The sequence below is a fragment of the Budorcas taxicolor genome, chromosome 11 (genome assembly GCF_023091745.1).
Source record: "Budorcas taxicolor isolate Tak-1 chromosome 11, Takin1.1, whole genome shotgun sequence".
Lineage (NCBI taxonomy): Eukaryota > Metazoa > Chordata > Mammalia > Artiodactyla > Bovidae > Budorcas > Budorcas taxicolor.
The window spans coordinates 96,409,353-96,424,663 of NC_068920.1; the positions used below are offsets into that span (position 1 = coordinate 96,409,353).

General features: G+C 39.1%; 1 protein-coding gene across 1 annotated transcript in view; it reads left to right on the forward strand.

The window, feature by feature from the left end:
* Positions 1 to 15,311, forward strand: part of ACYP2 (acylphosphatase 2) — a 185,239-nt gene that overhangs the window by 135,240 nt on the left and 34,688 nt on the right. The gene's annotated exons all lie outside the window — the stretch shown is intronic.

Below are 15,311 nucleotides of genomic sequence, written 5' to 3' on the forward strand. Positions count from 1 at the left end.
AGTACTGATTTAAGGAAATATAAGAGAACATGTTGGACAAACTTACACTAGTACATTTTCAAACTTGGATGAAATATATGAATTTGTGGAAATATAACTCAACACTGAAATGCAATGAAAAAACTAAATAGAAATAAACAGAATCAAGGGTTAAAAAAAAAAAAAACTTCCTACAAGATTAACATGAGGCTAAATGGTTTGAGACAAATACTTCCTTAACCTTCAAGGAACACATTACTGTGTGCCTGTGGCATGCCTACTACTATTTTAGGCTCTTAGTATATATATTATTAAAGAGAACAAAGATTTCTTCACTCTTGGAGTTTCTAGCAGAGGAAAAAACAATAATAAAAAAGTAAACAAAACATATTAGAAAGTGATAAGTGCTACGGATAAAACAATACATAGTGTTGAGTAAGGGGATTGAGAGTTGTGGGGGTAGGGAATTGGGAGCAGACTGTGGTTTTGAAAGGGTAGTCAGAGAAAAGGGCTTCCCAGGTGGCACAGGTAAAAAATCAGCCTGCCAGCGCAGGAGATGTGGGCTTAATCCCTGAATCAGGAAGATCCCCTCGAGAAGAGAATGGCAACCTACTCCAGTATTCTTGCCTGGGAAATCCCATGGACAGAGGAGCCTGGTAGGCTACAGTCTCAGTTCAGTTCAGTCACTCAGTCATGTCTGACTTTCTGTGACCCCATGGACTGCAGCACACCAGGCTTCCCTGTCCATCACCAACTCCCAGAGCTTGCTCAAACTCATGTCCATAGAGTTGGTGTTGCCATCCAACTATCTCATCCTCTGTTGTCCCCTTCTCCTCCTGCCTTCAACCTTTCCCAGCATCAGGGTCTTTTGCAGTGAGTCAGTTCTTCGCATCAGGTGGCCAAAGGATTGGAGTTTCAGCTTCAGCATCAGACCGTCCAATGAATATTCAGGACTGATTTCCTTTAGGATGGACTGGTTGGATATCTTTGCAGTCCAAGGGACTCTCAAGAGTCTTCTCCAGCATCACAATTCAAAAGTATCAATTCTTTGGTGCTCAGCTTTCTTTATAGTCCAACTCTCACATCCATACATGACCACTGGAAAAACCATAGCCTTGACTAAACGGACCTTTGTTGGCAAAGTAATGTCTCTGCTTTTTAGTATGCTGTCTAGATTGGCCAAAGTTTTTCTTTCAAGAAGCAAGCACCTTTTAATTTCATGGCTGCAGTGACCATCTGCACTGATTTTGGATGCCCCCCCCCCCCCCGACAAAAAATAAAGTCTCTCACTGTTTCCATTGTTTCCCCATCTATTTGCCATGAAGTGATGGGACCAGATGCCATAATCTTAGTTTCTTGAATGTTGAGTTTTAAGCCAGCTTTTTCACTCTCCTCTTTCACTTTCATCAAGATGCTCTTTAGTTCTTCTTCACTTTCTGTCATAAGGGTGGTGTCATCTACATATCTGAGTCTATAGTCTATGGGATCACAAAGAGTTGGATGTGATTGAGCACATCAGAGGAAACCTCACTGAAAAGATTTTGGCAAAAATTCAAAGAAGGAAGGATTTAGCTCAGTGGATGTTCTGGAGAGGAGCATTCTAGGAAGAAAGAGGAGCTAAACAGAAGCCTTAGGACAGGAACATGCTTAGGGTGTTCAGGGAATAACCAGAAGGAGATCAGTGTGACTGGAGCAGGGTGAATGAAAGAGGCCAGATCAAGCAGGATATTACATAATATTGTAAAAAGTTTGGTTTTATTCTTAGTGATGTGGGAAACCACTATAGAATTTTGGGCAGAGGACTCAAAATTGGACGCATTTTGCATGGATCACTCTGGCTCCTGAGTGAAGAATAGACTGTGTGGGGACAATGATAGATACAGGGAGATGTTTTAGAAGGCTATCAAAGTAATCAGGGTGAAGGTGATATTCCACAGTGGACTTGGGTAGCGCATATAGTATGATGGTAAAGCTGGCATGATTTCATGATGAACTGGATACAGGGTATACGAGAAGGAAAGAAGTCAAGGATGATTACATGAATTTTGACCTGAGCAACTGATAGGATGAAGCTGCCAGATGCAGATATAAGGGATGTTATGATAGAAGAGACCTTTGCAGGAAAATCAGAAGTTGCTTTTGGACATGTTAAGTTTGAGATGACTTTGGATGAGAGTTGAGATAACAAGTGGGCATTATGAGACTGGAGCACAAGAGAGGTCTAGGGTGGGAATACACACTTGGAAGTAATCAGCACACATGATATTTAAAGCAATATTTAAAGCTGGATGAAATCACTAAGGATGTGAGTAGCAATAGACCAAGCCCTAGGGGCTCCAAAATTACAAGGTCAGGAAGAAGGGGAAGAACCAGCAAAGAGACTAAGGGGAGACCAGTGAAGGAGGAGAGACTCTGAAAATGTGCAGTATGCTGAAAGCCAAATGTGTAAAGGAAAGTTCGACTGTGTGATGTGGTGCTGATGGGTCAAGTAAGATGAGAATTGACCAATGGATTTTACAACAAAAGTGATGAAGGTCAGAATAGATTTTAAGGGGAATGGGAGGAAAGAAATTGGAGACAGTGAATATTGACACTCTTTTGAGGGGTTTGCCTGGAAGGGGAATAAATGGAGTCATCACTTGACAAAACTGTTTTGGAGGAGTGGTGGGGTGACAGCGTGGCTGTAATGGCTTTTAATTTATTTTTTGGCATGCTGGGTCTTCGCTGCCGTGTGGGCTTTTCTCTCATTGTGCTGGGCAAGGACTGCTCTCTGGTTGTGGTGCGCAGACTTCTTGCAGTGGCTTCTCTCATTGTAGAGCAGAGGCTCCCAGGTGCACGGGCTTCGGCAGTTGCGGCTCGTGGGCTCTAGAGCACAGGCTCGATAGTTGTGGCCCACAGGCTTAGTTGATCTGAGGCATGTGGGACTGAATCCCTCCTTGACCAGGGATTGAACCCATATCTCCTGTACTAGCAGGTGGATTCTGTACCACTGAGCCACCAGGGATGCCCTGTGATGTCTTTAAGAGAAAATCCAGGAGGGAGAAAGTGAAAATAGCAAGTATATATGACCCTTGAAGTTTTGCTCTAAAGAAATGGGATGATGGCTAGTGGAGAAAGTGGTTCCAAAAAAGGTTTTTGAAATGGGAGAAAAAGAAGTTTGTGTTCCTGCTGATGCGAATGATTTAGCAGCGGGCAAAAATTCATGATGTAGGAGAGAAGAGACAGGAGAATCATTGGAGGGACGTCCTTGAATAGGTGAGAGTAGATGGAATCTAGTGCCCAAATAGAGGAGGAAAAGTCAGCCTTTAGTTGGAACATGACAAGGTCACTGTGGGAACCAGCAGGAAGGCAAAGTATGAGGGCGTAGATGCTGTTTGGTGGGTAGAAGTGATGATGGAATCGATGAAATTCTCTTCACATCGCTTCTGTGTACTCAGTAAAGGAGAAAGCAAGATTCGATTCAAGTGAAAGAGGGGATGAGGTAAGGGGCAGAGGATTCTGGGAAGAGACAAGTAGGAAATAGTTGTCTGGAGAATCGGAGAGTGACAGGATGATGACATATGCTATGATTGTCAAACAGCAATAAGATCATGAATTTAAATGAGGCACATCAGTGTAGCTGTGAATTTTTCTGCAACCACATGCAGTTTACAGGTGCAGCATGAAGAAGCAGAGCTGGATTTAGCACTGAAGCATGAAGGATAAGAGAATGATTATAATCATGGATCTGAGAATCTAAGCTAGAGCAATAAAAGACGTAGGGGTGGGGGCAGTGAAAAGGTGGCCTGATCAATGGATTGCAATACCCAGGGAATCGAAGGGTCCCTGGGGTCAAGTACCAAAGGAAGCTACAAGAATGAGAGACAGTGGTCTGAGAGTGGACTGCAGGAGATTGGTTAGGACTTGACTCCTCCATCCAACTAGGCCTCTGATGAGGCACCTTGAGGACAAGGTCATTGTAGGGGAGGACATCAGTGAACCAAGAGGCCTGGGTGAGAAGGATCACCAATGTGCATACTGAAATCACTGAAAGAAGTGAGAATAAGCCAGTAACTAGAATCCTTGAGAAATGCGGGGGAATGACATGAGCAGCAAGCATGCAGGGCATTAGGTGATCTAAACTGATGTCAGGAGATTTAAAGCTGGGTCTGTATTTTAAGGTTAATTATCTAACATCACCACCTTTGGCTAAATTAGTTAGAAGGCAGGTACCTTTAGAATTTCATATTAACATCACAGAGCCTGTATTATATATATTTCCTTAAGGTGTTCAGAAGAAAGTCACATATATTAGCTGATCAAAAACAGGAAATATGTATGTTTTTTTAATTGGAAAATTAGTAGTGATAATATTCTTTGAGTTCAGTGTGAAATGTTATTCTCTTTGAGGGTCTTTTATTTTTCTTGTGTCCTGCAGTATGGACTGGAAACTGCTAAAAAGAACAAAATATGATTTTTATTTTGGGCTTGAAACACTCTTGACTATAAAATTTTTTTTTAAGACGAGTAAAGAGAGCTAGTGGGCTTCCCTGGTGGCTCATAAAGAAGCTGCCTGCTAATGCAGGAGACACAGGTTCGATCCCTGAGTTGGGAAGATTCCCCTGTAGAAGGAAATGGCAACCCACTCCAGTATTTTTGCCCGAGAAATCCCATGGACAGAGGAGCCTGGCAGGCTGCAGTCCATAGGGTTGCAAAGAGTCGGACGTGACTGAGTGACTTAACAACAACAAAGAGAGCTAGTACAAAATCTCAACTAGAGACAGAAAGAAGCGGGCGGGGGGCGGGGGGGCGGGGCAGAAAAGAGAAAGGATAGAAGAAGAAACCATGAGTAAAGAAGGAAGGTGGCTTTTTGAGGGGAGTGCAGTTTAGCTACAAATCTGCACATCATCGAATTGTGAAGTGTTTAAATTTTCTGGGAAACAGAAACAGCAAGATGTTTCAAAAAACTAAACTTAATATAAGATGAATGAAGAGAGCCTGTGAATTGTATAGTCTTATTTTTCTTTGACTCCTCAAATATTGTTGTTTGGTTCTTAGTTGTTTTGAAAGGAATCTCTTTCTTGACCTAAATTCTTTAAACAAGTGTGTTTGTTTAGTGACTTAACATACAGAAATATTGTTCTTCAGGCTAGGCCACCCAGTTTAGAAAGCCAGGGGCTTCAATGCATTATGTTAAAGACTCAAAAGAGTGTTGGTACACAAGAGAAGGAGATGTACACTTTGTTAATTTGCTCTGTTTCCCAGAGAAAGACCATTAAACTGTGTTTGCAAAGGATATGGTAAAAAAGAAGTTTTGAGTGATTAACCAAGTAGCTTTATAGCTGTGGTCATCTCTGCTGCCTCTTAGAACTAGCATATAAATATAGAGAAGTAGGGAGAAAATATCTGAGTTAACAGGGTGTGGGTAATGATTTACCCTGGGAAAGTTAATCATTATGATTTAGTAGTTTTCTACCATTATAGCACTGACAGAAAGCAAATATACATTCCAGTGCCTAATAAAACTGTAAAGAGGCTGAGGTCTGTGTAGGGTGGGGGGTAGAGCTAGATGGCAGGGGGAACCAAATCAGCCAGGGACACACAGAGCCATTTCAAAAATTTAAAATATGAGTTAAAACAGTATATAAAATGTTTATAATATCGAAATGTTAAACATACATAATCATTCTAGCCTGAGATAAATTAAAAATAATAAAATTGATACTATAACAAATGAATGAAAGTTAGTTAATCATGAAAAATTGAAATAATATTATTGGATCTTTAAAAAAATAGTGTGATTTTAAAAAGCAAAGTCCACTGATGGTGTCATCATTGCAATACAAATATCATTTTTGGGGTAGAAATTTCCAGCAGGTTTAAAAACTCAGACTCTATACTAGTTGCAGAATGGTGAACAGAATTTTGCTCTAATTGCTGTTAGTGTTTTCTTCTTAGCTGTTATTTAAAAATAATTTCTCTTTTTGATTTTTTTCTTAAGGAACAGTGATATTTTTATGCTTTAGCATATTATATCCTCATTGCATCCTATGAACTAGATACTATTATTAGCCCCATTTTACAGATAGGCGAACTGAGGCACAGAAATAACAAGTAATTCGCTCACAGACACATTGTTGTTGTTGTTCAGTCACTCAGTTGTGTCCAGCTCTTTGTGACCCCGTGGACTGCAGCACACCAGGGTTTCCTATCCTTCACTATCTCCACAGTTTGCTCAGACTCGTGTCCATTGAGTTGGTGAAGCTGTCCAACCATCTCATCCTGTGTCATCCCCTTCTCCTCCTGCCCTCAATCTTTCCCAGCATCAGGGTCTTTTCCAATGAGTCAGCTCTTCACATCAAGTAGCCAAAGTATTGGAGTTTCAGCTTCAGCGTCTGTCCTTCCAGTAAGTATTCAGGGTTGATTTCCTTTAGTATTGACTGGTTTGATCTCCTTGCAGTCTAAGGGACTCTCAAGAGTCTTCTCCAGCACCACAGTTCGAAAGCATCAGTGGACATATAGTAAATTACAAAGTTGAGAAATGAACCCAGATAACCAGACTCTAAAGCTCTTTCTGTTAAACACTACAGGGTATACTCCGAACTTTTCTCAGCCTCAGTTTTCTCATCTATGAAATATGGTCAATAAATCTTCTCTCTAGTGGTGGTTGTAACAATTATAATGTGGAGCTTACGTAGGGAAGATGTTGGTGCTGCCTTTATCGGTTTCTGAATTGTTTAATTTCTTATAATGAGCATGAATTATTCATGTATTTTTTAATCAAGAAAAATATGTTAAGGCCTATCAGAGTGTCTGGCACAGAGAGGCACCCGATAAAGTCATTATTATGTCTGAAAGCAAAGTCAGAGTTTCCGTTTAACTCAATAGGGATTTGTCATCTCCAGAAGCTCAGGTGCAAAGGGAAGAAATAAGATAGGGGAACAGCTAGAGAAGAATTCAGGTTACAAGTTTCTACTTGCCAGTGAGTAGAGCTTGTACATCTTGAAGTAAGGTCTGAGAACCAAGGGGAGGGACAGCGCATTGGTTGAGGCAAGTGGGAATTAACTGATGGAGCAAAGTCCCAAGGAATTTGCGGTGAGGGGTGTCCTTGGATGAATTAACTTATTTTGGAGAAGATTAACAGTGTCCTGTTAGTTGATAGGCCCCATTTTCTTTTTTTTAATTAAGTTTTATTGGGGTATAGTTGCTTTATAATATTGTGTTAGTTTCTATTGTATAGCAAAGAAGCCCCATTTTCTAAGGTAATAAAAATACCATTTTGGAAAATGAGACGGGAATTTAAAAATAAATCTATGGTTTTCCTTATTTATCTACCTGGTTCTGGGGGCCGTGAGAATAAGTTTTCTGAAGAGAAGACGTTAGTTTATTTTTCCATTTTTGGCTTGCAGTGGTAGAATGATCGCTGGCAAAAGAATATCTTTTCAAGCAGCTTCCCTTGGTGTAGGTCAGGGGGCAGCAAGAGGAGTTATTTCTGCAGCTGGAAAAAAGGTTCAGAGCTGTCTTCCTGGAGTCGGCTCTCATTTCATAGTCTAAAATAGATGTGAAATACTGTGCTATTTGGGAATCAGGGCCTATTCATTCTAAGCACATCTGTTGGTAGCTGTTGAAATTCAAATAAAATCAAATGAAGTCCAAGTAATGCTCATGTTATACTTATCAATTTCAAGGAGTGTTAAAAAGCACATATACAGAAAACCTACACTCCAGTCACTGACAACTAAGACACAACTTGGAAAGCTTTGATTTTCTGCCAACCATAGCTACTTTGAACCTGAGCCACCACATTTTAATTCCTTTGAAATGCCCCTCCTTCCCTACTTGAACTTTTCAACTGAGATTCATTTTCATTTCAGAAGTTTAAATATGAACTGAATCAAATAGTTTGGTATTTTGATTCTGATGATTCCGCAACCTTCAGTAGTGAAATGAGGTGGTTAGACTACTAAACTCATAAAGCCAAGATTGAATGAATGCATTTTTCTCTGTCTTCTCTCCAATTTTAGTAAATAGAAAATTTCAGTTAGGTGCTGTGATTAAGGAAACTTGGTATCTCTGTCAATTTATACATGACTCCAATCCGTAGGGATTTAAGGCATCTTTAAAAAGACAAACACAAGACAGAAAAATAAGGGAAATTCCTTTTTTCAATTAAGCCATGACTCTCTGATAACAAGATCTGACCTATCAAATGTATTGAAAGAAATAGAGTAATTTTAAGGTTGTGAGTTGTAGTTTGTTCTTAAGAGTTAAAATTTTGATTAGTGTTTCAGGTACCATATTGATATGTCTTTACATGGGAATTTACAGTGTTCCAAGTAGGTATAACACCCAAGTACATTACATGAATTATCTCCTTTAGTTTAAACTTCATAATTACCTTCAGTTCAGTTCAGTTCAGTCGCTCAGTCGTGTCCAACTCTTTGCGACCCCATGAATCGCAGCACACCAGGCCTCCCTGTCCATCACCAGCTCCCGGAGTTCACTCAGACTCACGTCCATCGAGTCAGTGATACCATCCAGCCATCTCATCCTCTGTCGTCCCCTTCTCCTCCTGCCCCCAATCCCTCCCAGCATCAGAGTCTTTTCCAATGAGTCAACTCTTCGCATGAGGTAGCCAAAGTACTGGAGCTTCAGCTTTAGCATCATTCCTTCCAAAGAAATCCCAGGGTTGATCTCCTTCAGAATGGACTGGTTGGATCTCCTTGCAGTCCAAGGGACTCTCAAGAGTCTTCTCCAACACCACAGTTCAAAAGCATCAATTCTTTGGCGCTCAGTCTTCTTCACAGTCCAACTCTCATATCCATACATGACCACAGGAAAAACCATAGCCTTGACTAGATGGACTTATGAAGTATTATTATTTCCATCTTATAGATAAAATAAGTTTCCAAGGTTTACAAATAAGTAATTTGCCCAAAGTCACATAACTGAGTCAAGATTCAAATCCATGTCTGTTGTTCTGAGTTATTAACTCTTGGAAAATTCTTCAAGAGATGGGACTACCAGACCACCTGACCTACCTCCTGAGAAATCTATATGCAGGCCAAGAAGCAACAGTTAGAACTGGACATAGAACAACAGGCTGGTTCCAAATCAGGAAAGGAGTACATCAAGGCTGTATACTGTCACCCTGCTTATTTAACTTACATGCAGAGTACATCATGAGAAACACTGGGCTGGATGAAGCACAAGCTGGAATCAAGATTGCCAGGAGAAATATCAATAACCTCAGATATGCAGATGACACCACCCTTATGGCAGAAAGTGAAGAAGAACTAAAAAGCCTCTTGATGAAAGTGAAAGAAGAGAGTGAAAAAGTTGGCTTAAAAGCTCAACATTCAGAAAACTAAGATTGTGGCATCTGGTCCCATCACTTCATAGGAAATAGATGGGGAAACAGTGAGAGACTTTATTTTGGGGGCTCCAAAATCACTGCAGATGGTCACTGCAGCCATGAAATTAAAAGACACTTACTCCTTGGGAGGAAAGTTATGATCGACCTAGACAGCATATTAAAAAACAGAGACATTACTTTGCCAACAAAGGTCCGTCTAGTCAAGGCTATGATTTTTCCAGTAGTCATGTATGAATGTGAGAGTTGAACTATGAAGAAAGCTGAGCACTGAAGAATTGATGCTTTTGAACTGTGGTGTTGGAGAAGACTCTTGAGAGTCCCTTAGACTGCAAGGATATCTAACCAGTCCATCCTAAAGGAAATCAGTCCTGAATACTCATTAGAAGGACTGGTGCTGAAGCTGAAACTCCAATACTTTGGCCAGCTAATGTGAAGAACCGATTTATCTGAAAAGACCCTGATTCTGGGAAAGATTGAAGGCGGGAGGAGAAGGGGACAACAGAGGATGAGATGGTTGGATGACATCACCAACTCAGTGGATGTGAGTTTGAGTAAACTCCGGGAGTTGGTGATGGACAGGGAAGCCTGGTGTGCTGCAGTCCATGGGGTCGTAAAGAGTCGGACACGACTGAGTGAGCTGAACTGAAATCTAAATTATGCCTTATATATGGGAGGCTGTGAAAAAGAAGATCAAGGACTATACAAATAAACAGAAATATACTAGAACTTACAAAAAGTAAATTCACATGAAAAAGGAGACATTTGTCCAAATCCAGGCAGTTTTAAAGCAAATATTATGGTGAAAATACAGCATAAGGAAGACAAACAATATCAACAGCACAGAACAAGGCTCCACAGACAAAGTGTGGCAGAATCACACACTTGATTCTCAAGGTGTGTCCTTGCATTCTCTGGTGCCTTTGGGAAACATGAGTGCTCTCTGTAGGGTTCTGGAGCAGTAAAAGATCCTTACTCTAGGAAGCTTAATAACTTACCATTTGACACTAATACTCCTGGTTTCTTCTAACTCTGTGCTTTCATCTGTATGTAGAAAAATACAACCAATGTTAGGCTCTGTAATGTTTAATAATTAGTATTGTTCACCTATTAGTATAGGGGTTTCCTTATTCCTTCTCAATTTACAGAAAAATTATTACCCATGATTCCACTATTGTCAATAGTGATTTTCATTGTTGCCTTTTTTGATGTGTATTATAAAACAGAATTATTATTTCACTCCTTCCACTATTAATAACAATTTTAAGTTTTCATAATTACAATTCTAATGACTATATAACAGTCTATTGAATTGTTATTTATATTGGGCATTTTTTTTGTTTTTAGTATTTTGCTATTATAAATATCCTTCTAAGAAGTGATTAATGTATACAGTTTACTTGTATTTCTTCATAAGTGAATTGTATGTTTATATACTTTGACTATTTATCTCTTGAGGTTTTAACATTTTTGAAATTTGAGTAAGTTCTTTATATATTATAAATACTACTGTTCTATCATGATCGATACAGATACTTCCAATTATGTTTCTCTTCTTTTAATTTTGTTAGTTTTTTATGTTAGAACCATTGTTTTACTTTATGTTGTTGAGCTATTTATTTTTTCCTTTGTGATTTTCTTTACTGCCCTAAGCTTTTCAAAGATACTATTCCTCTAAAGATTTCATTAATATTTGATTTTTTCCCTCATAGCTCTGCTAAGAGTTAAAGCTAATATTTACTCTTTTTAATCCACTAGAGGCTTACTCTTATAATGTGTTATAAGAGCTTATCTAAATCACTTTTTGTTTTGTGTTTGTTTGCCAGTTACCCTGGCAATTATTAAAGCATAATTAGGCAATTATGAGATAGAATTAGGCAATAAATATATTATTAATATTAAATATTACCTTTCTTAATTATGATAGTTATATGATACATTAAATTTATTTCTATATGTCCCACACTTTTTTACTTTAATCATTTAATTATTATACTTTGTTTTAGAATTTGCTGGGAACTAGATCAGCATCATGACTTATGGCTTGTTAGTGCAGAATTTTAACATTTAACAAATAGTAAATTTTACTTGGTAAAATTTGTTTGCCTATGATAACAATATATATCTCAATTTGCTCATCTTATTTTATACATTCTAATATACCTTTATAGTTTTCTTTACATATGGCTCATAAGTCTTTAAATCTTCTTTATAAATGTCATAGGCAATTCTGTTAAATTCATCCATCCCATCTTTTTTTTTTTTTAGAATGGAATTTATTTCCTTTCTATTATGTTATTGAACTGGCTGTTAAGTTATTGAACTTAAAAAAGCATCTAATTATGGTAAATTCATTACAAACCTGAGCACATTGATAAACTGATGGGATAATAAATTTAAACAGATTTCTTAGGACTTCTATACATGTAGTGCTTTCTGCAAATAATGAGTTTTATCTCTCCCTTTAATGTATCATTCCAAAGTGAATAACAGTTTCCTAAATAGCAGTTTCCATTTGTGAATTAAAAGGCTGAGCATTAGGCTGAGAAAGAGACTTAAATCCTTCTATCAGACTTGAATCCTACTGTCAATTCCTCAACTAAGAGAGCCATCTAGCAAGCACCTTCTGTGGGTCAGGCACCATACTAGGCACTTTACATAGTCCATCTTGCCTGAGGCTTAGAATAGATATACTATTAAATACCATAGGGAAGGGAGCTGAAGTTGAGCAGGTATGGCTGTCCTATGCTAGGCCCCCAAGAGCATTGAGAAATGGAATATGGAAGTGTTTAACTATGGTAGTCTGAGTGTGAAAGGCCATGGTTTGTGGTTCTGGAGTCCTTGACCTGGCAGGTTTTTCACTCCCTGTGGAACCCTGGCAACTGAACTTTAGCCAAGGGCCTGAGAAACTAGGGAGACATGGAGAAGCTGCATCAGCTTGCTTTCATCCCTATCTTGTACGTACACTTCACACTTCCTGCTTCCAGGTCACACAGTAAACGTGAGTGAAAGCAGTCCTGGAGGAAGTCTGTGTTCCTCTTCTCACCAGCCTTTCAACCCAGATCAGCCTTTTGAGGTCTGGCTCAGCTCACTGGGTTAAGTAATTTGTCCAGTATCATCAGTGAGTAATAGATAAGTGACTTGCTCCATAGACAGTGGTCTTGTCATTTTCCCAGTGATTCTACACCAGGGGTGTGGCTTGGGCAGGTCATTTCACCTTTCTGCCATAATTCCCTCATCTGTACAGTGCAAAAGTCAGATAATGAATGATCCAGTTCTGACAAGCAGACTGTTGTTGAACACATCTTTTACTCTTCTTCAAGACTGTAAATTCCTCAAGGACAGACTATACTTTCCATGTTCTTGAACCACTCTTCTTACTTTGCACATGACAGATGCTCAGTGAATATTTGTTGATACAGAATGAATGCATCGATCAATCAACTGAAGACAAGAGTCTTAATGTTCTTCTCACAGGAGATATTCAGTGCTAGAACACAGGTTCCTGTAGGGTCATTTCACCCTGCAATTGTGGAATTTTTTTTATAAAGATAGCATTTGTCATGAACCTCTTTATGAGAAGATGCTTAGCAGAGGTCAGCTTATCTTCATCTGAAAAGAACACTTGAGGTTAGGAAAGCAGAAAGCCTAGAAAGGATTCAGATTGGGAACTGTGGTAAGTAGACTGTCCTCTGACAAAGCTGTTTTGGCTGTTTTTATCTTTGTGCTGCTGTCTAGCAACAATGTGACAAAGCTGTGACTATTCAAATGTAATCAAACTAGAGCCTGTCCAAAATCAATTCTGAATAAATGATGAACTATGGGGAGCAAATCTTAATATCTCTGGGCATGCAATAGAAAATTACCAAAAATTATGTTCCTGTAATTTAAACACAGTGTTTCAAATGCACCCTTAAAAGATACAATTACTTGCATATTAATTAATAGCATGTTCTCTTTTTATGCCCAAAAAAAAAAAATTCCAAAGGAAGCTACCCAGCCTTCAGGAAGCATAGAATCTGTGGATTTTGTAATTACTGATGTTAAACTTAAAATCTCATTGTAGTCATCAGTTAATATTTCTAAATCTTTATGTCTGAAAACTTCTGAGCAGATGTCCCAACAACTTTCTTGCCACCTCTCCATTCCCAGCCACAGAGGGGAGGGAGAGGAGACCTATACTGCCAATAGTTACGAAGGTTATTTGTGGAAGAAAAACAGGAATTTGCAATATGCACACGTGTCTGGCTTTGTCTCTTGAGCTTCACAAAGACCAGCATCATACTGAACTATAGAATTACTGTTGTCTGAGACTAAAAGAGAAATCTAGGGAAATGAAATATTTTTGTCAAAAATTACTGAAATGTCAAATTTTTTAAACTAAGCTTTTATATATTAATGAAAGGAAGCATATGGAGGGAAGAGCTATAAGGAGTCAGTTTTTTATGAGCCTCAATATTGCTGGAAAAGAAACCATTACAGAGACCAGACCAGTTTCTCTAACACGAATACAAAGGAGAATGACGTCATCATAGCAGCAGGTTTGTGCTGCCATAGTAAAGATCATTGATGGTGCTTTCCATATCCTTTAACTAAATCAAAATAGCTGCATTCAATTGCAACCTGAGAAACAGGCAATAAAGTCACACATGACTTTACTTTCTTTTTTTTTTTTACATATTATACTTTGTCATAGTGTCTAGTTTTATTGTCCCAGAACAGGAAAAGGAAAACATAAAGTTAATTAAATTTTGGTAGTAACTTACTCATCATGTGCATAATTTTTACATCATCAACAAGAAGAGGTACAGGGCTCAGTTATAGAAAATGCCATGGCAACCTGAACTGAGACGGTCCTGAATTCTCTAGACTTCTTTCAGGCTTCCTAATATTAAAGTTCTGTGCAAGGTAAGATATAAAAGAAGAAAAAAAACCTCCTCATCTAAGCAACCTTGATCTGAATAAATATACCGATAAATTTTATCTCTGTGCTAGAACAGCGTGACTCCACCAGGCCTCAAAGATTTCCTGTGGACCAAGTTCCAAGTTCTAGAGTGGTTGTCTACTTCCCCCTCCTGCCCTTTCTCCATTGGAATCCTGCCAGATGATACTGTGCAAAAGTGATAAAGTCACTTCAAAAAATTTTAAGGAGGCTCATGACTGTGTATATATAACTGTGGAAAGGTTTATGAGTCACAAAATACTACAGATGTAAAGAGTCTGCCTGCAACGCAGGAGATGCAGGAGACAGGGGTTGACTCCTGGGTCAGGAAGATGCCCTGGAGAAGGGAATGGCAACCAACTCCAGTATTCTTGCCTGGGAAATCCCATGGACAAAGGAACCTGGCAGGGCTACAGTCCATGGGGTTGCATAGAGTCAGACACGACTGAACGACTGACACACACACACAGTTTATTTTGACCTTGAGTTAAAAGGATCCAGCTCTACTGGCTGACTTGCATGGGGCTGCTCTTTATTTACTCGAAGTAAATTTCAGATCAGCCCTTGAATTATGTGAGCTCAGCTATATTCTCTAAAAGACAGCCAGGCCAGTGTGAACCTGGACCCGAGTTTACTTATTCAGTGACCTCTGGCCACTTGGATCTCATCATCTGTCGCGTATCTCACCGTGTCACTCCCAACCACAGGAAACTGAGGATCAGCTTTGTGGGACTGTGTAACAGAGGTTAGCACTCTCATCAGTATACTTTTAACAGATCTAAATTTTGTAAGTAAACTAATACCACTTGACTATTTTTAACTTCTGATTTTAGATCAGGAAAGAAAACCATTTTAAAAACATTTTCCCTAAAAATCTTGGAATAAGATAGGAAATGAGACATCTTCTCGTGCTTTATTTTGGCAAGTGCTTCCTGAGGCTCTCACCAGGAGAGGCTGACGGCTCTCAGAGTGTGGAGCAGCCATGTAGGGATTTAACAATAACAATCCTCTTTCTAAGGATACCAAGCTCTGGAAAAT